The sequence below is a fragment of the Scyliorhinus torazame genome, chromosome 3 (genome assembly GCF_047496885.1).
Source record: "Scyliorhinus torazame isolate Kashiwa2021f chromosome 3, sScyTor2.1, whole genome shotgun sequence".
Lineage (NCBI taxonomy): Eukaryota > Metazoa > Chordata > Chondrichthyes > Carcharhiniformes > Scyliorhinidae > Scyliorhinus > Scyliorhinus torazame.
The window spans coordinates 45959212-45983949 of NC_092709.1; the positions used below are offsets into that span (position 1 = coordinate 45959212).

A 24738-nucleotide genomic window follows, 5' to 3' on the forward strand; every position below is an offset into this window, starting at 1 on the left:
GAGAGACAGAGCGCGCGCGACAGAGAGACAGAGCGCGCGCGCGACAGAGAGACAGAGCGCGCGCGCGACAGAGAGACAGAGCGCGCGCGCGACAGAGAGACAGAGCGCGCGCGCGACAGAGAGACAGAGCGCTGCGCGCGACAGAGAGACAGAGCGCGGGCGCGACAGAGAGACAGAGCGCGCGCGCGACAGAGAGACAGAGCGCGCGCGCGACAGAGAGACAGAGCGCGCGCGCGACAGAGAGACAGAGCGCGCGCGCGACAGAGAGACAGAGCGCGCGCGCGACAGAGAGACAGAGCGCGCGCGCGACAGAGAGACAGAGCGCGCGCGCGACAGAGAGACAGAGCGCGCGCGCGACAGAGAGACAGAGCGCGCGCAGGCGACAGAGACAGAGCGCGCGCGCGACAGAGAGACAGAGCGCGCGCGCGACAGAGAGACAGAGCGCGCGCCGCGCGCGACAGAGAGACAGAGCGCGCGCGCGCGCGACAGAGAGACCAGAGGCGCGCGCGACAGAGAGACAGAGCGCGCGCGCGACAGAGAGACAGAGCGCGCGCGCGACAGAGAGACAGAGCGCGCGCGCGACAGAGAGACAGAGCGCGCGCCGCGCGCGACAGAGAGACAGAGCGCGCGCGCGCGACAGAGAGACAGAGCGCGCGCGCGCGACAGAGACAGAGCGCGCGCGCGCGACAGAGAGACAGAGCGCGCGCGCGACAGAGAGACAGAGCGCGCGCGACAGAGAGACAGAGCGCGCGCGCGACAGAGAGACAGAGCGCGCGCGCGACAGAGAGACAGAGCGCGCGCGCGCGCGACAGAGAGACAGAGCGCGCGCGCGCGCGACAGAGAGACAGAGGCGCGCGCGCGCGACAGAGAGACAGAGCGCGCGCGCGCGACAGAGAGACAGAGCGCGCGCGCGACAGAGAAGACAGAGCGCTGCGCGCGACAGAGAGACAGAGCGCGCGCGCGACAGAGAGACAGAGCGCGCGCGCGACAGAGAGACAGAGCGCGCGCGCGACAGAGAGACAGAGCGCGCGCGCGACAGAGAGACAGAGCGCTCGCGCGCGACAGAGAGACAGAGCGCGCGCGCGACAGAGAGACAGAGCGCGCGCGCGACAGAGAGACAGAGCGCGCGACAGAGAGACAGAGCGCGCGCGCGACAGAGAGACAGAGCGCGCGCGCGCGCGCGACAGAGAGACAGAGCGCGCGCGCGCGCGACAGAGAGACAGAGCGCGCAGCGCCGCGCGACAGAGAGACAGAGCGCGCGCGCGCGACAGAGAGACAGAGCGCGCCGCGCGCGACAGAGAGACAGAGCGCGCGCGCGCGACAGAGAGACAGAGCGCGCGCGCGCGCGCGCGCGCGACAGAGAGACAGAGCGCGCGCGACAGAGAGACAGAGCGCGCGCGCGCGCGACAGAGAGACAGAGCGCGCGCAGGCGCGCGACAGAGAGACAGAGCGCGCGCGCGACAGAGAGACAGAGCGCGCGCGCGCGCGCGACAGAGCGCGCGTGCGCGCGACAGAGAGACAGAGCGCGCGCGCGCGCGCGCGCGACAGAGAGACAGAGCGCGCGCGCGCGCGACAGAGAGACAGAGCGCGCGCGCGCGCGACAGAGAGACAGAGCGCGCGCGACAGAGAGACAGAGCGCGCGCGCGCGCGACAGAGAGACAGAGCGCGCGCGCGGCGACAGAGAGACAGAGCGCGCGCGCGCGCGACAGAGACAGAGCGCGCGCGCGCGCGCGACAGAGAGACAGAGCGCGCGCGCGCGCGCGACAGAGAGACAGAGCGCGCGCGCGCGCGCGCGACAGAGAGACAGAGCGCGCGCGCGCGCGACAGAGAGACAGAGCGCGCACGCGCGCGACAGAGAGACAGAGCGCGCGCAGCGCGCGACAGAGAGACAGAGCGCGCGCGGCGCGCGACAGAGACAGAGCGCGCGCGCGACAGAGACAGAGCGCGCGCGCGCGCGCGACAGAGAGACAGAGCGCGCTGCAGCGCGACAGAGAGACAGAGCGCGCGCGCGACAGAGAGACAGAGCGCGCGCGCGCGACAGAGAGACAGAGCGCGCGCGCGCGACAGAGAGACAGGAGCGGCGCGCAGGCGCGGGGCAGAGAGACAGAGCGCGCGCGCGCGACAGAGACAGAGCGCGCGCGCGACAGAGAGACAGAGCGCGCGCGCGACAGAGAGACAGAGCGCTGCGCCGCGACAGAGAGACAGAGCGCGCGCGCGACAGAGAGACAGAGCGCGCGCGCGACAGAGAGACAGAGCGCGCGCGCGACAGAGAGACAGAGCGCGGCAGCGCGACAGAGAGACAGAGCGCGCGCGCGACAGAGAGACAGAGCGCGCGCGCGACAGAGAGACAGAGCGCGCGCGCGACAGAGAGACAGAGCGCTGCGCGCGACAGAGAGGACAGAGCGCGCGCGCGACAGAGAGACAGAGCGCGCGCGCGACAGAGAGACAGAGCGCGCGCGCGACAGAGAGACAGAGCGCGCGCGCGACAGAGAGACAGAGCGCTGCGCGCGACAGAGAGACAGAGCGCGCGCGCGACAGAGAGACAGAGCGCGCGCGCGACAGAGAGACAGAGCGCTGCGCGCGACAGAGAGACAGAGCGCGCGCGCGACAGAGAGACAGAGCGCGCGCGCACAGAGACAGAGCGCGCGCGCGACAGAGAGACAGAGCGCTGCGCGCGACAGAGAGACAGACGCGCGTCGCGCGACAGAGAGACAGAGCGCTGCGCGAGGCGACAGAGAGACAGAGCGCGCGCGCGACAGAGAGACAGAGCCGCGCGCGACAGAGAGACGAGGGGACAGAGCGCGCGCGCGACAGAGAGACAGAGCGCGCGCGGCGACAGAGAGACAGAGCGCGCGCGCGACAGAGAGAACAGAGCGCGCCGCGCGACAGAGAGACAGAGCGCGCGCGACAGAGAGACAGAGCGCGCGTGCGACAGAGAGACAGAGCGCGCGCGACAGAGAGACAGAGGCGCGCGCGCGCGCGCGCGACAGAGAGACAGAGCGCGCGCTGCGCGCGACAGAGAGACAGAGCGCGCGCGCGCGCGACAGAGAGACAGAGCGCGGCGCGCGACAGAGAGACAGCGCGCGCGACAGAGACAGAGCGCGCGCGGCGCGACAGAGAGACAGAGCGCGCTGCGCGCGACAGAGAGACAGAGCGCGCGCGCGCGACACGAGAGACAGAGCGCGCGCGCGCGCGCGACAGAGAGACAGAGCGCGCGCGCGCGCGCGACAGAGAGACAGAGCGCGCGCGCGCGCGCGACAGAGCGGACGCGCGCGCGCGACAGAGAGACAGAGCGCGCGCGCGCGACAGAGAGACAGAGCGGCGCGCGCGCGACAGAGAGACAGAGCGCGGCGCGCGACAGAGAGACAGAGCGCGCGCGGCGCGCGCGACAGAGAGACAGAGCGCGCGCGCGCGCGCGACAGAGAGACAGAGCGCGCGCGCGCGCGACAGAGAGACAGAGCGCGCGCGCGACGCGCGACAGAGAGACAGAGCGCGCTGCGCGCGCGACAGAGAGACAGAGCGCTGCGCGCGAGCGACAGAGAGACAGAGCGCGCGCGCGCGCGACAGAGAGACAGACGCGCGCGCGCGACAAGAGACAGCGCCGCGCGACAGAGAGACAGAGCGCGCGCGACAGAGAGACAGAGCGCGCGCGCGCGACAGAGAGACAGAGCGCGCGCAGCGCGCGACAGAGAGACAGAGCGCGCGCGCGCGCGACAGAGAGACAGAGCGCGCGCGCGACAGAGAGACAGAGCGCGCGCGCGCGACAGAGAGACAGAGCGCGCGCGCGCGCGACAGAGAGACAGAGCGCGAGCGCGCGCAGCGACAGAGAGACAGAGCGCGCGCGCGACAGAGAGACAGAGCGCGGCGCGCGACAGAGAGACAGAGCGCGCGCGCGACAGAGAGACAGAGCGCGCGCGCGACAGAGAGACAGAGCGCCGCGCGACAGAGAGACAGAGCGCGCGCGCGACAGAGAGACAGAGCGTGCGCGCGACAGAGAGACAGAGCGGCGCGCGCGACAGAGAGACAGAGCGCGCGCGCGACAGAGAGACAGAGCGCGCGGCGCGACAGAGAGACAGAGCGCGCGCCGACAGAGAACAGCGCGCGCGCGACAGAGACAGAGCGCGCGCGCGACAGAGAGACAGAGCGCGCGCGCGACAGAGAGACAGAGCGCGCGCGCGACAGAGAGACAGAGCGCGCGCGCGCGCGACAGAGAGACAGAGCGCGCGCGCGCGACAGAGAGACAGAGCGGCCGCGCGCGACAGAGAGACAGAGCGCGCGCGCGCGCGACAGAGAGACAGAGCGCGCGCGCGCGCGACAGAGACAGAGCGCCGCGCGCGACAGAGAGACAGAGCGCGCGCGCGCGCGACAGAGAGACAGAGCGCGCGCGCGCGCGCGACAGAGAGACAGAGCGCGCGCGCGGCGACAGAGAGACAGAGCGCGCGCGCGCGCGCGACAGAGAGACAGAGCGCGCGCGCGCGCGACCAGAGAGACAGAGCGCGCGCGCTGCGCGCGACAGAGAGACAGAGCGCGCGCGCGCGCGACAGAGAGACAGAGCGCGCGCGCGCGCGACAGAGAGACAGAGCGCGCGCGCGACAGAGAGACAGAGCCGCCCAGCGCGCCGACAGAGCCGACAGAGCGCAGCGCGCCGCGACAGAGAGACAGAGCGCGCGCCGCGCGCGACAGAGAGACAGAGCGCCAGCGCGGCGGCGCGACAGAGAGACAGAGCGCGCGCGCGACAGAGAGACAGAGCGCGGCGCGCGCGCGACAGGACAGAGCGCGCGCGCGCGCGACAGAGAGACAGAGCGCGCGCGCGCGACAGAGAGACAGAGCGCGCGCGCGCGCGACAGAGAGACAGAGCGCGCGCGCGCGCGACAGAGAGACAGAGCACGCGCGCGACAGAGAGACGAGCGCGCGCGCGCGCGACAGAGAGACAGAGCGCGCGCGCGCGCGACAAGAGACAGAGCGCGCGCGCGCGCGACAGAGAGAGAGCGCGCGCGCGCGCCGCCGACAGAGAGACAGAGCGGCGCGCGCGCGACAGAGAGACAGAGCGCGCGCGCGCGCGCGACAGAGAGACAGAGCGGCTGTCGCGCGCGCGACAGAGACAGAGCGCGGCGCGCGACAGAGAGACAGAGCGCGCCGCGCGCGCGACAGAGAGACAGAGCACGCGCGCGCGCGCGACAGAGGAGACAGAGCGCGCGCGCGCGCGACAGAGAGACAGAGCGCGCGCGCGCGCGACAGAGAGACAGCGCGCGCGCGCGCGCAGCGACAGAGAGACAGCGCGCGCGCGCGCGACAGAGACAGAGCGCGAGCTGCGCGCGACAGAGAGACAGAGCGCGCGACAGAGAGACAGAGCGCGCGGCGCGCGACAGAGAGACAGAGCGCGCGCGCGCGCGACAGAGAGACAGAGCGCGCGCGCGCGCGACAGAGAGACAGAGCGCGGCGCGCGCGCGACAGAGAGACGACAGAGCGCGCGCGCGCGCGACAGAGAGACAGAGAGCGCGCGCGCGCGAAGAGAGACAGAGAGCGCGCGCGCGCGACAGAGAGACAGAGAGCGCGCCGCGCGCGACAGAGAGACAGAGCGCGCGCGCGCGCGACAGAGAGACAGAGAGCGCGCGGACAGAGAGACAGAGGCGCGCGCGCGACAGAGAGACAGAGGCGCGCGCGCGACAGAGAGACAGAGCGCGCGCGCGACAGAGAGACAGAGCGCGCGCGCGACAGAGAGACAGAGCGCGCGCGCGACAGAGAGACAGAGCGCGCGCGCGACAGAGAGACAGAGCGCGCGCGCGACAGAGAGACAGAGCGCGCGCGCGACAGAGAGGACAGGAGCGCGGAGGCGCGCGCGCGACAGAGAGACAGAGCGCGCGCGCGACAGAGAGACAGAGCGCGCGCGCGACAGAGAGACAGAGCGCGCGCGCGACAGAGAGACAGAGCGCGCGCGCGACAGAGAGACAGAGCGCGCGCGCGCGCAGAGCGACAGAGCGCGCGCGCGCGACAGAGAGACAGAGCGCGCGCGCGACAGAGAGACAGAGCGCGCGCGCGACAGAGAGACAGAGCGCGCGCGCGACAGAGAGACAGAGCGCGCGCGCGACAGAGAGACAGAGCGCGGCGCGCGACAGAGAGACAGAGCGCGCGCGCGACAGAGAGACAGAGCGCGCGCGCGACAGAGAGACAGAGCGCGCGCGCGACAGAGAGACAGAGCGCGCGCGCGACAGAGAGACAGAGCGCGCGCGCGACAGAGAGACAGAGCGCGCGCGCGCGCGACAGAGAGACAGAGCGCGCGCGCGACAGAGAGACAGAGCGCGCGCAGCGCGCGCGACAGAGAGACAGAGCGCGCTGCGCGCGCGCGACAGAGAGACAGAGCGCGCGCGCGACAGAGAGACAGAGCGCGCGCGCGCGCGACAGAGAGACAGAGCGCGCGGCGCGCGACAGAGAGACAGAGCGCGCGCGCGCGACAGAGAGACAGAGCGCGCGCGCGCGACAGAGAGACAGAGCGCCGCGCGCGCGACAGAGAGACAGAGCGGCGCGCGCGCGACAGAGAGACAGAGCGCGCGCGCAGCGACAGAGAGACAGAGCGCGCGCTGCGCGACAGAGAGACAGAGCGCGCCGCGCGCGACAGAGAGACAGAGCGGCGCGCGCGCGACAGAGAGACAGAGCGCGCGCGCGCGACAGAGAGACAGAGCGCGCTGCGCGACAGAGAGACAGAGCGCGCGCGCGCGCGACAGAGACAGAGCGCGCGCGCGCGCGACAGAGACAGAGACCTGCGCGCGCGCGCGCGACAGAGACAGAGCGCGCGCCGCGCGCGACAGAGAGACAGAGCGCGGCGCCGCGCGACAGAGAGACAGAGCGCGCGCGCGACTGAGAGACAGAGCGCGCGCGCGACAGAGAGACAGAGCGCGCGCGCGACAGAGAGACAGAGCGCGCGCGCGACAGAGAGACAGAGCGCGCGCGCGACAGAGAGACAGAGCGCGCGCGCGACGAGAGACAGAGCGCGCGCGCGACAGAGAGACAGAGCGCGCGCGCGACAGAGAGACAGAGCGCGCGCGCGTCAGAGAGACAGAGCGCAGCGCGCGACAGAGAGACAGAGCGCGCGCGCGACAGAGAGACAGAGCGCGCGCGCGACAGAGAGACAGAGCGCGCGCGCGACAGAGAGACAGAGCGCGCGCGCGCGACAGAGAGACAGAGCGCGCGCGCGACTGAGAGACAGAGCGCGCGCGCGACAGAGAGACAGAGCGCGCGCTGCGACCAGAGAGACAGAGCGCGCGCAGCGCGGACAGAGAGACAGAGCGCGCGCGCGCGCAGAGCAGAGAGCGCGCACGCGCGACAGAGCGCGCGTGACAGAGAGACAGAGCGCGCGCGCGCGTGACAGAGAGACAGAGCGCGCGCGCGCGCGTGACAGAGAGACAGAGCGCTGCGCGCGCCGTGTGACAGAGAGACAGAGCGCGCGCGCGAGCTGGTGACAGAGAGACAGAGAGCGCGCGCGCGCGTGACAGAGAGACAGAGCGCGCGCGCGCGTGACAGAGAGACAGAGCGCGCGCGCGCGTGACAGAGAGACAGAGCGCGAGGCGCGCGTGACAGAGAGACAGAGCGCGCGCGCGACAGAGAGACAGAGCGCGCGCGGCGCGCGACAGAGAGACAGAGCGCGCGCGCGCGCGCGACAGAGAGACAGAGCGCGCGCGCGCGCGACAGAGAGACAGAGCGCGCGCGCGCAGCGACAGAGAGACAGAGCGCGCCGCGCGCGACAGAGAGACAGAGCGCGCGCACGCGCGCGACAGAGAGACAGAGACGCGCGCGCGCGCGACAGAGAGACAGAGCGCGCGCGACAGAGAGACAGAGCGCGCGCGCGCGCGACAGGAGAGACAGAGCGCGCGCGCGACAGAGAGACAGAGCGCGCGCGCGCGTGACAGAGAGGACAGAGCGCGAGCGCGCGTGACAGAGAGACAGAGCGCGCGCGCGACAGAGAGACAGAGCGCGCAGCGCGAGACAGAGAGACAGAGCGCGCGCGCGCAGCGACAGAGAGACAGAGCGCGCGCGCGCGTGACAGAGAGACAGAGCGCGCGCGCGCGTGACAGAGAGACAGAGCGCGCGCGCGCGTGACAGAGAGACAGAGCGCGCGCGCGCGTGACAGAGAGACAGAGCGCGAGCGCGCGTGACAGAGAGACAGAGCGCGCGCGCGACAGAGAGACAGAGCGCGCGCGCGCGACAGAGAGACAGAGCGCGCAGCGCGCGCGCGACAGAGAGACAGAGCGCGCTGCGCGCGCGACAGAGAGACAGAGCGCGCGCTGCGCGCGACAGAGAGACAGAGCGCGCGCGCGCGACAGAGAGACAGAGCGCGCGCACGCGCGCGACAGAGAGACAGAGCGCGCGCGCGCGCGACAGAGAGACAGAGCGCGCGCGACAGAGAGACAGAGCGCGCGCTGCGCGCGACAGAGAGACAGAGCGCTGCGCGCGACAGAGAGACAGAGCGCGCGCGCGCGTGACAGAGAGACAGAGCGCGAGCGCGCGTGACAGAGAGACAGAGCGCGCGCGCGCGCGACAGAGAGACAGAGCGCGCGCAGCGCGCGACAGAGAGACAGAGCGCGCGCTGCGCGCGACAGAGACAGAGCGCGCGCGCGCGCGACAGAGAGACAGAGCGCGCGCGCGACAGAGAGACAGAGGCGCGCTGCGCGCGACAGAGAGACAGAGCGCGCGCGCACGACAGAGAGACAGAGCGCACGCGCGCCGCGCGACAGAGAGACAGAGCGCGCGCGCGCGACAGAGACAGAGCGCGCACGCGCGACAGACAGAGCGCGCGCGCGCGACAGAGAGACAGAGCGCGCGCGCGCGACAGAGAGACAGAGCGCGCGCGCGCGACAGAGACAGAGCGCGCACGCGCGACAGAGCGCGCGTGACAGAGAGACAGAGCGCGCGCGCGCGTGACAGAGAGACAGAGCGCGCGCGCGCGTGACAGAGAGACAGAGCGCGCGCGCAGCGTGACAGAGAGACAGAGCGCGCGCGCGCGTGACAGAGAGACAGAGCGCGCGCGCGCGTGACAGAGAGACAGAGCGCGCGCGCGCGTGACAGAGAGACAGAGCGCTGCGCGCGCGTGACAGAGAGACAGAGCGCGAGCGCGCGTGACAGAGAGACAGAGCGCGGCGACAGGCCACCTCGCCGGACAGACCGCGAGCTCGCGCGCGCGACAGAGAGACAGAGCGCGCAGCGCGCGACAGAGAGACAGAGCGCGCGCCGCGCGCGACAGAGAGACAGAGCGCGCTGCGCGCGCGACAGAGAGACAGAGCGCGCGCGCGCGCGACAGAGAGACAGAGGCGCGCGCGCGCGACAGAGAGACAGAGCGCGCGCACGCGCGCGACAGAGAGACAGAGCGCCGCGCGCGCGCGACAGAGAGACAGAGCGCGCGCGACAGAGAGACAGAGCCGCGCGCGCGCGCGACAGAGAGACAGAGCGCGCGCGCGACAGAGAGACAGAGCGCGCGCGGGCGCGCGTGACAGAGAGACAGAGCGCGAGCGCGCGTGACAGAGAGACAGAGCGCGGCGCGCGACAGAGAGACAGAGCGCGCGCGCGACAGAGAGACAGAGCGCGCGCGCGCGACAGAGAGACAGAGCGCGCGCGCGCGCGACAGAGAGACAGAGCGCGCGAGCGCGCGTGACAGAGAGACAGAGCGCGCGCGCGCGTGACAGAGAGACAGAGCGCGCCGCGCGTGACAGAGAGACAGAGCGCGCGCGCGCGTGACAGAGAGACAGAGCGCGAGCGCGCGTGACAGAGAGACAGAGCGCGCGCGCGACAGAGAGACAGAGCGCGCGCGCGCGACAGAGAGACAGAGCGCGCGCGCGCGCGCGACAGAGAGACAGAGCGCGCGCGCGCGCGACAGAGAGACAGAGCGCGCGCGCGCGCGACAGAGAGACAGAGCGCGCGCGCGCGACAGAGAGACAGAGCGCGCGCACGCGCGCGACAGAGAGACAGAGCGCGCGCGCGCGCGACAGAGAGACAGAGCGCGCGCGACAGAGAGACAGAGCGCGCGCGCGCGCGACAGAGAGACAGAGCGCGCGCGGACAGAGAGAGACAGAGCCGCGGCGCGCGTGACAGAGAGACAGAGCGCGAGCGCGCGTGACAGAGAGACAGAGCGCGCGCGCGACAGAGAGACAGAGCGCGCGCGCGCGACAGAGAGACAGAGCGCGCGCGCGCGCGACAGAGAGACAGAGCGCGCGCGTGCGCGCGACAGAGACAGAGCGCGCGCGCGCGCGACAGAGAGACAGAGCGCGCGCGCGACAGAGAGACAGAGCGCGCGCGCGCGACAGAGAGACAGAGCGCGCGCGCACGACAGAGAGACAGAGCGCACGCGCGCGCGCGACAGAGAGACAGAGCGCGCGCGCGCGCGACAGAGACAGAGCGCGCGCGCGACGCGACAGAGAGACAGAGCGCGCGCGACAGAGAGACAGAGCGCGCGCGACAGAGAGACAGAGCGCGCGCGCGCGACAGACAGAGAGACAGAGCGCGCGCGCGACAGACAGAGCGCGCGCGCGCGACAGAGAGACAGAGCGCGCGTGCGCGACAGAGAGACAGAGCGCGCGCGCGACAGAGAGACAGAGTGCGCGCGCGCGCGCGACATAGAGACCGCGCGCGAGCGCGCGCCAGAGTGACAGAGCGCGCGCGCGCGCCAGAGTGACAGAGCGCGCGCGCGCGCCAGAGTGACAGAGCGCGCGCGCGCACCAGTGACAGAGCGCGCGCGCGCACCAGAGTGACAGAGCGCGCGCGCGCACCAGAGTGACAGAGCGCGCGCGCGCACCAGAGTGACAGAGAGCGCGCGCCAGAGAGACAGAGCGCGCGCGCGCGAGTGACAGAGAGACAGAGCGCGCGCTGCGCGCGAGTGACAGAGAGACAGAGCGCGCGCGCGCGAGTGACAGAGAGAGAGCGCGCGCGAGTGACAGAGAGACAGAGCGCGCGCGCGCAAGTGACAGAGAGACAGAGCGGACGCGCGCGAGTGACAGAGAGACAGAGCGCGCGCGCGACAGAGACAGAGCGCGCGAGTGACAGAGAGACAGAGCGCGCGCGAGTGAGAGCGCGCGAGAGTGACAGAGCGCTCGAGAGTGACAGAGCGCTCGAGAGTGACAGAGCGCTCGAGAGTGACAGAGCGCTCGAGAGTGACAGAGCGCTCGAGAGTGACAGAGCGCTCGAGAGTGACAGAGCGCTCGAGAGTGACAGAGCGCTCGAGAGTGACAGAGACCGAAACCCCAAATATCGGCATCAATGGGCAAGGGTCCAACCCAATGTTCAGGGTTGCTGACAGTCTCAAGAAAGCACCTTCAGAAATCCGCCCGCTTTGTGCACAACCCGAACGTGTGCATGATGTGCCTGGCCCCCCTCAGACATTGATCGCATCGTTCCATCCCTTCAAAAAAATTGACTCCTTCTGGTCTTTATAAAGTGTGCTTTGAACACCACTTTCAGCTGGATGAGATGCAGCTTCGCACAGGACGAGATTGAGTTCATCCTCCTCAGTGTCTCACTCCAAACCTCCTCCTCCTTTTATTGTTGGCAAGATGTAACTAGTGGGGTGCCACAAGGTTCCGTCCTCAGGCTCCAACTACTTACAATATATATTCATGACCTGCATGCAGGAACAGAAGGTACTAGCCAAATTTGAAGATGGCACTAAAATAACTGGGATAATAAGTTGCAATAAAGAAATTTACAAATGGTAAAGTTAGGCAAGTGGGCCAAAATTTGGCAGATTTAATTTCACATGGGCAAGTGCGAGGTTACCACAGAAAAATAGAAAGGCAACTTATTATCCAAGTGAAGAGAAACATCAGAGTGCTTTGGTGCAAAGGGATCTTGGTGGCCTCGTGGATCTGGGTGTCCTTGTGAATGAATTGCAGAAAACTAGTACGCAGGGAATCTAGAACATGAGGGCACAGTCTCAATAAAAGTGGCTGATCACTTCGGACTGATGAGGAGAATCTTTTCACTCAAAGGGTTGCGAATCTTTGGCATCCTCTACCCAAGATGGTTGTGAACGCTCCACCACTGAATACATACAAGGCTGCGATAGACAGATTTTTGGTTGGCTTTGAATCAAGGAATATGGGGAGCAAGTAGGAAAGCAGAGTTGAAGCCGATGAGCAGCCATGATCGTACTGAATGGCAGTGTAGGCTTGACAGGTCGATGATCTACTGCTCCTATTTTTAAATCTTATGGTTCTCTTTATATTAGCTGCCATTCTTATATTATATTTTTCCTTTACCAGTCCTATTTTCCTCTTCACTTCCTCTCAACGTATTGTGTTTGGCCTGGCTCTAGCTTGTAGAATTAATCTAACATTCTTCATTTACCCTCTTAATTTTGTTTCTTCCTCATCATCCAATAAGCTTTTGCTCCCCTGCCTTCCCTTCTTGTTGGAGTGTACATAGCTTGTTTCTGAAACATCTTCTCCTTAAAAGATCACTCCTTGTTACAGTTTTTCCTATCAAATATCCGTTCCTTTTTACTCTGGCTAGATCCCCTCTCATGCTATTGGAGTTAGCCCTCTTCTAATTTAGACGTTCAACTTCAATTTGTGCCTTGTTCTTCTCAATTATTAATCTAAACCTTATGATAAGGTGATCACTCTACCCACAGGCAATAGGACCACCCATTCCCCAACACTAGATCCAGCAATACACTCTTCTGAGTCGGATTGAATATACTGGTCAATGGAGATTTTCCGAACACATCAAAAATTCCTCCCTCTAAAATTAATTACCCAAAGATCGACTGGGATAAAGTCCTCTAATCACACCACTCTTACACATCTGATTGATAGCACAGTGGGTACCACGGTTGCTTCACAGCTCCAGGGTTCCAGGTTTGATTCCCGGCTTGGGTCGCTGTCTCTGTGGAGTCCACACGTTCTCCGTGTGTCTGCGTGGGTTTCCTCCGGGTGCTCCGGTTTCCTCCCACAAGTCCTGAAAGATGTGCTGTTAAGTGAATTGGATATTCTGAATCCTCCGTGTGTGTACCGGAACAGGTGCCGGAATGTGGCGACTAAGGCCTTTTCACAGTTACTTCATTGCAGTGTTAATGTAAGCCTACTTGTGACAATAAAGATTATTATTTCCACTCTACCTCCCTCTCTTTTCAACATTAAAATATCTTCCCAATCAGTCATGCCACTCCACCTCCCTTTTTCCATTTCTCATCATTTTTGAACACTTTATATGCTTGTATATTAAGTGTTCAGTTCTCACCATTTTTAAGCCTGTTTCTGTTGTTACCATTACATCATACTCGTACACAGGTATTTGGGCTTGCAGATCAGCATCCTTATTCACTACACTGTTATGTATATGTATATTTATTCTAAACTTGTCTTGCATTTCTTGTAATCCTTCTCCTATCTAATATGGTACTTCTTCCTTCTCTCTTAATACCCAATACTCACCTCGATACACCCAGTTTCTCTCTTCAATTTCTGTAGGCTGGAGCCAACCACTGACAAATTTAATTTAAACCCTCTCCAACCAAGCACACTAGTGAACCTCTCAGCAAGGTCAGTAACCGTAGGCTTGTTAAGTGCAACCCATCCCTTTTGAATAGATGTCTCCTGTCCTGGAAGTGGTCCCAATGCCCTAAAAATTTAAAGTCCTCCCTCATGTACCAAGTCTCAAGCCACACATTGATCCTCCCTACCTTTTGTTTAATACCCTCATTAGTGCATGCCACTTTGAGTAATCCAGAGATTATTACCTGGAGGTCCTACTTTTTAAACTTCCTCCCAAACTCATATGACCATTGGACCTCAGTACCCACACTCTCTATGTTGTTGGTACCCACACTCTCTATGTTGTTGGTACCAACGTACACCACAACTTCTAACTCACTCCCAGAATATTTTGCACCCTCTCCACAATATTCTTTACTCTGGCACCAGCGATGTTATGGCGTGCCAGGTATTCGTCCAGGTACTTTTTAAAGGATGAGACATCCCACCTCTTCCAACATACCAGGCAGTGCATTGTCACAACTCTCTGGGTTAAAAGGTTTTTCCCACCCCTTGTAAACAACCAAGCTTATCCAACCTCTTTTTATAACTTAAATGTTCCATCCCAGGCAACATTCTGGTGAATCTTCTCTGTACCCTCTCCAGTGCAATTACATCCTTCCTATAATGTGGTGACCAGAATTACACACAGTACTGCAGCTGTGGCATCACCAAAGTTCTACACTGCTCCATCATGACCTCCCTTCTTTTGTAATCAATGCCCCGATTGATAAAAACGAGTGTCCCTCATGCCTTTTTCACCACCCTATTCACTTGTCCTTCTGCCTTCAGAGATCTACGGACAAACACGCCAAGGTCCCTTTGTTCTTCAGAACTTCCCATTGTCAGATCTTCAATATGGAACACATGTTTGAGAGTTGCACACACCCCAAATACTCCTGCATTTCCATCTTCTTCCTATTCTTCAGCATGTCTTACCATCTACAACCCCAAACTTTTCGGCTTTGCTTACTGCTCTTACTCTTCGAATGCATAATCCAGGAAACATGAAATTAGCATCAGAGTTGATGAGCAGTTTGAACAAAAAATTTAAATTAATATTGCACATAAACAAGTACACCGAATCCAGTGGGGTGACCATTCTTTGAATGCATAATCTAGGAAACATTAAATTAGCATCAGGGTTGATGAGAAGTCTCAACAAAAATGTTCAATTAATAATGCACATAAACAAGTACACCAAATCCAATAAGTAGATTCAAAAGTCTCATACATAAAATAAATATATAGATCGTAGTACCACAAAGGCAAAATACAGGGATGCAGAATATCTGAAGTACGAACAGAAAATGTTGGAAATACTAAGCAGGTCAGGTAACATCAGGAGAGAGAAACAGTGTGGTCTTGACCTGAAATGTTAACGGTTTGTCTCTCTCTCACTCTCTCTTTCAACAGATTTGACTGGGTATTTCCAGCATTTTCTGTTTACAGATCACAGCAGCCATTTGTTAAGCATACAAGAGCAAAAAACTAAAGCATACCTAACAAAGTGTCTTCCATTAATTTATTAGTGCACTGAAAATGTTAATTTTGTCAATTTGATGGGTAATATTACCACCCACAGATTAATGAAAAACATTAACTAGCTCACTTGGATTTAATCACCAGTAGGATGAAGGAACATAATTTGACCAATCATATTGACTCTACTGTCTTAATCTTAATCACAAACCACGTTTAATTTGTATTTCCTGGCATTTCTGTTTTAATATAGATAGAGCTACTGAAGGCTGCGAAAGGAAATACAGCATAAAGAGGCCTAAGGCCTTTGACAATAGTCGCCTGAAGATCTGTTTTTACATTAATGAAACATTGAGTAACATTAACTTTTACCCTGGTTACACTGGCCTCACTCGAAAAAATTCTTAGAATTGTGTAGAAATGTCCCTGCAATAAATGATAAACACTAGTCAACACCTGGATTATTTTTTTTTTTAAAAACGTGCACATCACTAACAATGAATTAGCAATATTACTTGCAACTATAATATCTCAAAACCGTGCAAGGAGGAAAAGCGATCTTAAACACGATGGGATTTGTTTTGTACAGTTCAGCTTATACCTTTTGCACAATCCAGTCCTGTAATGAATGGAGATGGAGTAACTGCGGATCTACTGCAGAAAATACTCAGCGAGACCATTTACCTCAAGATCCCCTCTGCTCAGGGTTGATTTTATTAATTGTCCTCCGGTCTTCCCTATTTTACGCACACGGTCTGGCGTTGGATTGTCTGGGAGCTTATACCGTCTGACACCGGCTGACCTGCGCCGTTCTCTTTTTTTCCTCTCTCACCCCCCTTCGGTCGCTTGCTCTCCTTCCTCCCGTTATACTCGCCGGCTCACATTTATAACCGCCAGACCTGTCTGCGCATGCGCCGTGCCGACGCCTGGGCAGCGGGTGGCGGCGTCGCCTCGCAACGTGCTCCGGCCGTCAGGATTCAAACCGTCAACTGGGGGGCGGGGGGGGGGGGGCGGAGATTGGAATCGGCGGCCGAACCTGGAGCTCGAGCGACTCCGGCCACCCCCAAAGTGGGGAGGGGGCGGGGTCTGAGCGCGAGGTGCTGGGGTGGAATCGGCAGCCGAAGAGGCGGCTCGAGGGCAGCACGGTAGCATTGTGGATAGCACAATTGCTTCACAGCTCCAGGGTCCCAGGTTCGATTCCGGCTTGGGTCTCTGTCTGTGCGGAGTCTGCACATCCTCCCCGCGTCTGCGTGGGTTTCCTCCGGGTGCTCCGGTTTCCTCCCACAGTCCAAAGATGTGCAGGTTAGGTGGATTGGCCATGCTAAATTGCCCTTAGTGTCCAAAATTGCCCTTAGTGCTGGGTGGGGTTACTGGGTTATGGGGATAGGGTGGATGGTGTTGACCTTGGGTAGGGTGCTCTTTCCAAGAGTCGATGGGCCGAATGGCCTCCTTCTGCACTGTAAATTCTATGTACCCAAAGAGGGGGTGGGGGGGTTGCCGTTAGGAGGCTGGGCGCAAGCGCGGGTCACTCCCAGGCCGGGCAGTGTGGCGCGGAGTGATGGTAATTGTTGCTCGAGGCTCGGCAAATGGAGGAGGGAGGCGAGTAATGGAGAAGACTTAGTGTTACGGGAAGCAGCAGATCGAATAAGGAGAGTTTGAACGGGAAGAGTGTGAGGTGAAGGAGCGGAATAAGTTGGATCATCGGAAGGTTACGGCACAGAAGGAGGCCGCTCGGCCCATCTTGTCCATTCTAGCTCCATGACACACAGGTGCCCTTTCTGATCCCACCTTCCCGCACCTGGTCCATAGCCCTGTAGTTTACAGCACTTGAGGTACTGACCCAGGTACTTTTTTTCACCTGAGGAAGGAGCTGTGCTCCGAAAGCTAGTGTTTCGAAACAAACCTGTTGGACTTTAACCTGGTGTTATAAGACTTCTTACTGTATAAAAGAGTTTAGTTAGGGTCTCTGCTTCCATCACCAATTCGGGCAGAGAATTCCAGATTCCCACTGCCTAAAAAGGTTTTTCCTCATGTCCCTCTACATCTTCTGCCACTTACCTTGAATCTATCTATGTCCCCTGGTTCTAGAATTCTCCACCAAGTGAAACAGTTTTATCCTGACCATTCTATCTCTTCCTCTCATCATTTTATACACCTAGTCCAGTCACCCCTCAGCCTTCCCAGTTCCAAGGAAAATAACCCCAATCTATCTAATCTCCTCATAGCTACACTTTTCTAGCCCTGGCAACATTTCTGTAAACCCCCATTGCACTCTCCACAGCAATTATGTCCTTTCCTGTAATGTGACCAGAACTGTACACAATACTCCAGTTGTGGCCTCACCAGTGTTTTATACAATTCCAACATTATATCCTTACTTTAATATTTTATACCTCTGCCAATTAAGGAGACTATTCCATATGCTTTCTTAACCATGTCTATTTGAACTATTGTCTAGGGACTTGTGTACTTCAATGCAAGATCTCTCACTTCATCTACCCCTCTTAATATATTCCCATTTATTGCGTAATCCTTACAACTGTTTGACCTCCCTAAATGCATGACCTCACACTTTTGTGTTAAATTCCATCTGCCACTTTATTAACCACTCCACAAATCCATCTATATCATTCTGGAGATTGTAGCTATCCTCTACACTGTCCAATCTTCGTGTCACCTGCAAATTTCCCAATTGTGCTCCCCACATTTACTTCCAAATCATTAATATAATAACACAAACAGTAAGGGTCCCAATACCGAGCCCTGTACATTTTGATTCCTGTTACTAAGCCAACTTTTTATCCAGTTCGCCCGTTGGCCTGTATCCCATGGGCTCTCATTTTCTTGATGCCATGTAGGACTTTGCCAAATGCCTTGCTAAAATCTATGTACACAACATCCACTGCACTACCTTCATCAACTCTTGTCACTATGTTGCAGGTCCTCATCCCTTAGTTTACCTATGTTGGTGGCACTAATGTGTACCACGACCACTGGTTATTCACCTTCCCTCCCCAGAATGCCCTGCAGCCGCTCTGTGATATCCCAGACCCTGACACCAGGGAGATGGGAAGGGTAAATAATAGGAGAGGAGGGGCGGCATGTGGTGCAGTGGTTAGCACTGGGACTATAGCGCTGAGGACCTGGGTTCGAATCCCGGCCCTGGGTCACTGTCTGTGTGCAATTTGCACATTCTCCCCATGCTTATGTGCGTTTCACCCCCACAGCCCAAAGATGTGCAGATTAGGTGGATTGGTCATGCTAAATTGCCCCTTAATTGGAAAAAAATAAGAATAGGGTACTCTAAATTTAAAAAAAAAAAAAATAATAGGAGAGTACATTGTGGAGTGGGAATGGTTGGAGGGTATATATAACAAGGAATGGGCAGGGGAGGAGGGTAAACAATGGAATGGACAAGGGTGTAAGGTATATAATAGGGAATGGACAGGTGATGAGGGTACATAATGGAGTGGGCAGCAGGGCACGGGAGTAAATAAAGGACTGGACAGGAGAAGTGGGTATATGATAGAGCTTGGGCAGAAAAGGATACCTAGGGAGGAAGCAGAAGAGTATCTGGATCAATCACGTAGGAGAGTTCATAATTGGATGGTCAAAGGAGAAAGACACATAACAGGGCAGAGGAGGAAAATTCATAATGGACTGTGCGGGGGGTGGTTAGGGTACATAACATGGAATGGGCAGTGGAGGAAATTATATGAGAACATAAAAATAGATGCAAGTGTAGACCATCCAGTCCTTTGAGCTTGCTATACTATTTAAAAAGATCACGGTTGATTCTGTACTCCAACTTCACCTTCCCACAATAAACATATATCTTTTGATCCCCTTGCATTCAAAAATATTGATTGCTTTCTTCAAAGCACTCACGACTGAGCATCCACATCTCTCTGAGGTAGAGAATTCTAAAGATTCACAGCCCTTTGGTTAAATACGTTTCTTCTCATCTAAGTGCTAAATAGGGAACCCTTTATTCCAAGGCTATGATTGCTAGTTCTATGCCCCCCAGCCAGGAAAACAACCTCTCCCAAGCAACTACTCAGTCAATCCCCGTAAGAACTGCATATGTTACAATGAGATCACTTCTTATTCTAAACTCTACGGAACATTAGCTTAGTCTGCTAAGTCTTTCCTCTTGGGACAATCCCCTTTTTCCAGGACTCGGTCTAATGAACCTTCATTGCAGCATCTAAGAAGTATATCTTTCCTTTATGGAGATCCAAACTGAGCACTGGAGTTGTCTCACTAAAATCCTCTGCAACTGCAACAAGACGTCTTTCCTCTTGTACTCCAACCCCCTTCAAGGAAAGCCAAGTTTCTGTTCTTTGTGTGCAAGGACACTAACATCCCTCTGAACACCAATATTTAATAGTTACTCGCAATTTTTTAAAAATCTGATTTTCTATTCAGCTATATGGAATAAACTCGTATCTCCCTACTTGTGCACCATCGTCTACCTTCTTGCCCACTCATATAATGTGTCTATATTCCTTTGTAGTTTTCTTTTCATAAAACATGTTGACTCAGCCTAATCATATTATGATGTCCTTAATGCATTATTCAATTTATTTAAAAATAGATTCTATTTTCCTGATGACTGGACTGTTTACACCCTACTTTCTTGAATAATGTTACATTTGCTACCTTCCAATCCACTATGACTGTTCCAGAATCCAGGGCATTTTGGAATGTCACGATGGATGCATTCTCTTGTCGCTGCAGCCACCTCTGTTAGGCTCTAGGATGCAGCCCATCTGGTTCAGGTGATTTGTTGGCCTTTAGTCCCATTAATTTCTCCAGTACTTTTTCTTAAATATTTTTAAGTTCTCAATTTCATTAGATCCTTGGTTCTTCTGGCTTTTTTGTGTTACCTACGATTAATAGAATTTGAAAACATTCTTTCATGGGATGTGAGTGTCGCTAACAAAAGAAGTTAAGGATAATATTTGACTCAAAGAAGAAGAGTCTTAAAATGTTGTCAACAGTAGTAAAGCTGAAAATTGGGTGATTTTTACAAACCAGCAGTGGATGACTAAAATATTGAGAAAACAATAGAAAACTGAAGAACACAGAACATGACAGTAAACTAGCAAGAAATACAAGAGTTTTTACAAGTATGGAAAAAAAGAAAGTAGCAAAGGTAGATATTGGTGTCTTAGATGTTTGGACAGGAAAAATTATGAAATGATGAAATGAAAATCGCTTATTGGCACAAGTAGGCTTCAAATGAAGTTACTGTGAAAAGCCCCTAGTCGCCACATTCCGGCGCCTGTTTGAGGAGGCTGGTACGGGAATTAAACCGTGCTGCTGGCCTGCTTTAAAAACCAGCGATGTAGCCCTGTGCTAAACCAGCCCCTTAATGGCGAGTAAGGAAATAGAAGAACTGAAACAAATATTTTACTGGGTGAATGATCAGTCTCACCCTTCTAAAATCACAGATGCTATGCTTCAGCCAATAAGATTCGCTCTGTGTGATATCAAGAAATGCAGAAAGCGCTGGATACATCAAAGGCGAAGGATGCTGACAATATCCGTGGGGTAGTACCGAAGACATGTGCTTCGGAATCCACCACATTGTTCCAGTACAGCTACAACACTGACCTCTACTTGACAATGTGGAAAGTTGTCCTGTCCATAAAAAGCAAGACAAATCAAATCTGGCCAATTACTGCCCCACCAGTCTGCCCTCAAACATCAGCAAGATGGTGGAAGGTGTTGTTGACGGTACTATCAAGTGGCATCTACCCAGTAAGCATGCTGCTCAACGAAGCTCAATTTAGGTTCTGCCAAGACGATCTGGCCAATGACCTTATGCTCCAAACATGAGCAAAAGAGCTGAATTCAAGAGGTGAGAGTGACTGCTCTTGACATTAAGACAGCTTTTGACAGTTTGACGCTTTTTCCCAGGGTGGAAATGACAATGACAAGGGGGCACAAGTTAATGGTGAGGTGTGGGGAGGGGGGGGGGGGGAGGGGGGGGGGGGGAGGTTCAGTGGAGATATGCGAGGCAAGTTTTTTTTACACAGAGTGTGGTAGTGGTCTGGAATGCACTGCCAGGTAAGGTGGTTGAGGCAGAGACGTTAGCGACCTTTAAGACTGATCTGGATACATGAACAGATGGGGTATAGAAGGAATCAGGTCTAGTTAGGACACGTGATCGGCGCAGGCTTGGAGGGCCGAAAGATCTGTTCCTGTGCTGTATTTTTCTTTGTTCTTTGACTCATGGCATCAAGGAGCCCTAGCAAAGTTGAAGTCAATGGGAATCAGTTGCTTCATCAATTACATTTCCCTCACCCCCCATTGGTTTCATAGAACATAGAACATAGAAAATACAGCACAAAACAGGCCCTTCGGCCCACGATGTTGTGCCGAACCTTTGTCCTAGATTAATCATAGATTATCATTGAATTTACAGTGCAGAAGGAGGCCATTCGGCCCCCTGAGTCTGCACCGGCTCTTGGAAAGAGCACCCCACCCAAACTCAACACCTCCACCCAACACCAAGGGCAATTTTGGACACGAAGGGCAATTTATCATGGCCAATCCACCTACCCTGCACATCTTTGGACTGTGGGAGGAAACCGGAGCACCCGGAGGAAACCCACGCAGACACGGGGAGGACGTGCAGACTCCGCACAGACAGTGACCCAAGCTGGAATCGAACCTGGGACCCTGGAGCTGTGAAGCAATTGTGCTATCCACAATGCTACCGTGCTGCCCTTAAGAACAAATAAATCTACACTACATCATTTTACCGTAATCCATGTACCTATCCAATAGCTGCTTGAAGGTCCCTAATGTTTCCGACTCAACTACTTCCACAGGCAGTGCATTCCATGCCCCCACTACGATCTGGGTAAAGAACCGACCTCTGATATCCCTCCTATATCTTTCATCTTTCACCTTAAATTTATGTCGCCTTGTAATGGTTTGTTCCACCCGGGGAAAAAGTCTCTGACTGTCTACTCTATCTATTCCCCTGATCATCTTATAAACCTCTATCAAGTCGCCCCTCATCCTTCTCCGTTCTAATGAGAAAAGGCCTAGCACCCTCAACCTTTCCTCGTAAGACCTACTCTCCATTCCAGGTAACATCCTGGTAAATCTTCTTTGCACCTTTTCCAAAGCTTCCACATCCTTCCTAAAATTAGGTGACCAGAACTGTACACAGTACTCCAAATGTGGCCTTACCAAAGTTTTGTACAGCTGCATCATCACCTCACGGCTCTTAAATTCAATCCCTCTGTTAATGAACGCGAGCACACCATAGGCCTTCTTCACAGCTCTATCCACTTGAGTGGCAACTTTCAAAGATGTATGAACATAGACCCCAAGATCTCTCTGCTCCTCCACATTGCCAAGAACTCTACCGTTAACCCTGTATTCCGCATTCATATTTGTCCTTCCAAAATGGACAACCTCACACTTTTCAGGGTTAAACTCCATCTGCCACTTCTCAGCCCAGCTCTGCATCCTATCTATGTCTCTTTGCAGCCGACAACAGCCCTCCTTACTATCCACAACTCCACCAATCTTCGTATCGTCTGCAAATTTACTGACCCACCCTTCAACTCCCTCATCCAAGTCATTAATGAAAATCACAAACAGCAGAGGACCCAGACCTGATCCCTGCGGTACGCCACTGGTAACTGGGATCCAGGCTGAATATTTGCCATCCACCACCACTCTCTGACTTCTATCGGTTAGCCAGTTCGTTATCCAACTGGCCAAATTTCCCACTATCCCATGCCTCCTTACTTTCTGCAGGAGCCTACCATGGGGAACCTTATCAAATGCCTTACTAAAATCCATGTACACTACATCCACTGCTTTACCTTCATCCACATGCTTGGTCACCTCCTCAAAGAATTCAATAAGATTTGTAAGGCAAGACCTACCCCTCACAAATCCGTGCTGACTATCCCTAATCAAGCAGTGTCTTTCCAGATGCTCAGAAATCCTATCCTTCAGTACCCTTTCCATTACTTTGCCTACCACTGAAGTAAGACTAACTGGCCTGTAATTCCCAGGGTTATCCCTAGTCCCTTTTTTTAACAGGGGCACGACATTTGCCACTCTCCAATCCCCTGGTACCACCCCTGTTGACAGTGAGGACAAAAAGATCATTGACAATGGCTCTGCAATTTCATCCCTTGCTTCCCATAGAATCCTTGGATATATCCCGTCAGGCCCGGGGGACTTGTCTATCCTCAAGTTTTTCAAAATGCCCAACACATCTTCCTTCCTAACAAGTATTTCCTCGAGCTTACCAGTCTGTTTCGCACTGTCCTCTCCAACAATATCGCCCCTCTCATTTGTAAATACAGAAGAAAAGTACTCGTTCAAGACCTCTCCTATCTCTTCAGACTCAATACACAATCTCCCGCTACTGTTCTTGATTGGACCTACCCTCGCTCTAGTCATTCTCATATTTCTCACATATGTGTAAAAGGCCTTGGGGTTTTCCTTGATCCTACCCGCCAAAGATTGTTCATGCCCTCTCTCAGCTCTCCTAATCCCTTTCTTCAGTTCCCTCCTGGCTATCTTGTATCCCTCCAATGCCCTGTCTGAACCTTGTTTCCTCAGCCTTACATAAGTCTCCTTTTTCCTCTTAACAAGACATTCAACCTCTCTTGTCAACCATGGTTCCCTCACTCGACCATCTCTTCCCTGCCTGACAGGGACATACATATCAAGGACACGTAGTACCTGTTCCTTGAACAAGTTCCACATTTCACTTGTGTCCTTCCCTGACAGCCTATGTTCCCAACTTATGCACTTCAATTCTTGTCTGACAACATCGTATTTACCCTTCCCCCAATTGTAAACCTTGCCCTGTTGCACGCACCTATCCCTCTCCATTACTAAAGTGAAAGTCACAGAACTGTGGTCACTATCTCCAAAATGCTCCCCCACTAACAAATCTATCACTTGCCCTGGTTCATTACCCAGTACTAAATCCAATATTGCCCCTCCTCTGGTCGGACAATCTACATACTGTGTTAGAAAAGCTTCCTGGACACACTGCACAAACACCACCCCATCCAAACTATTTGATCAAAAGAGTTTCCACTCAATATTTGGGAAGTTAAAGTCACCCTGTGACTTCTGCACCTTTCCAAAATCTGTTTCCCAATCTGTTCCTCCGCATCTCTGCTACTATTGGGGGGCCTATAGAAAACTCCTAACAAGGTGACTGCTCCTTTCCTATTTCTGACTTCAACCCATACCTCATTAGGGTGATACTCCTCGAACTGCCTTTCTGCAGCTGTTATACTATCTCTAATTAACAATGCCACCCCCCTACCTCTTTTACCACCCTCCCTAATCTTATTGAAACATCTATAACCAGGGACCTCCAACAACCATTTCTGCCCCTCTTCTATCCAAGTTTCCGTGATGGCCACCACATCGTAGTCCCAAGTACCGATCCATGCCTTAAGTTCACCCACCTTATTCCTGATGCTTCTTGCGTTGAAGTATACACACTTCAACCCATCTCCGTGCCTGCAAGTACTCTCCTTTGTCAGTGTTCCCTTCCCCACTGCCTCATTACACGCTTTGGCGTCCTGAATATCGGCTACCTTAGTTGCTGGACTACAAATCCGGTTCCCATTCCCCTGCCAAATTAGTTTAAACCCTCCCGAAGAGTACTAGAAAACCTCCCTCCCAGGATCTTGGTGCCCCTCTGGTTCAGATGCAACCCGTCCTGCTTGTACAGGTC

General features: G+C 57.0%; 1 protein-coding gene across 3 annotated transcripts in view; it reads right to left on the reverse strand.

The window, feature by feature from the left end:
* The window catches only part of LOC140408432 (calnexin-like), a 108458-nt gene extending 92548 nt beyond the window's left edge, over positions 1-15910 (reverse strand). The window contains exons 1-2 of one of the 3 annotated variants that reach the window (XM_072495613.1): positions 15681-15910; positions 15369-15422 (exon numbers count right to left, since the gene is read on the reverse strand). The gene's annotated coding sequence lies outside the window, so the exon portion shown is untranslated. Of the gene's footprint in view, positions 1-15368; positions 15423-15597 lie in introns of all 3 variants that reach the window. The other 2 variants (XM_072495612.1, XM_072495611.1) reach the window with 2 other exon arrangements.
* Positions 15911-24738: the final 8828 nt, after the last annotated feature.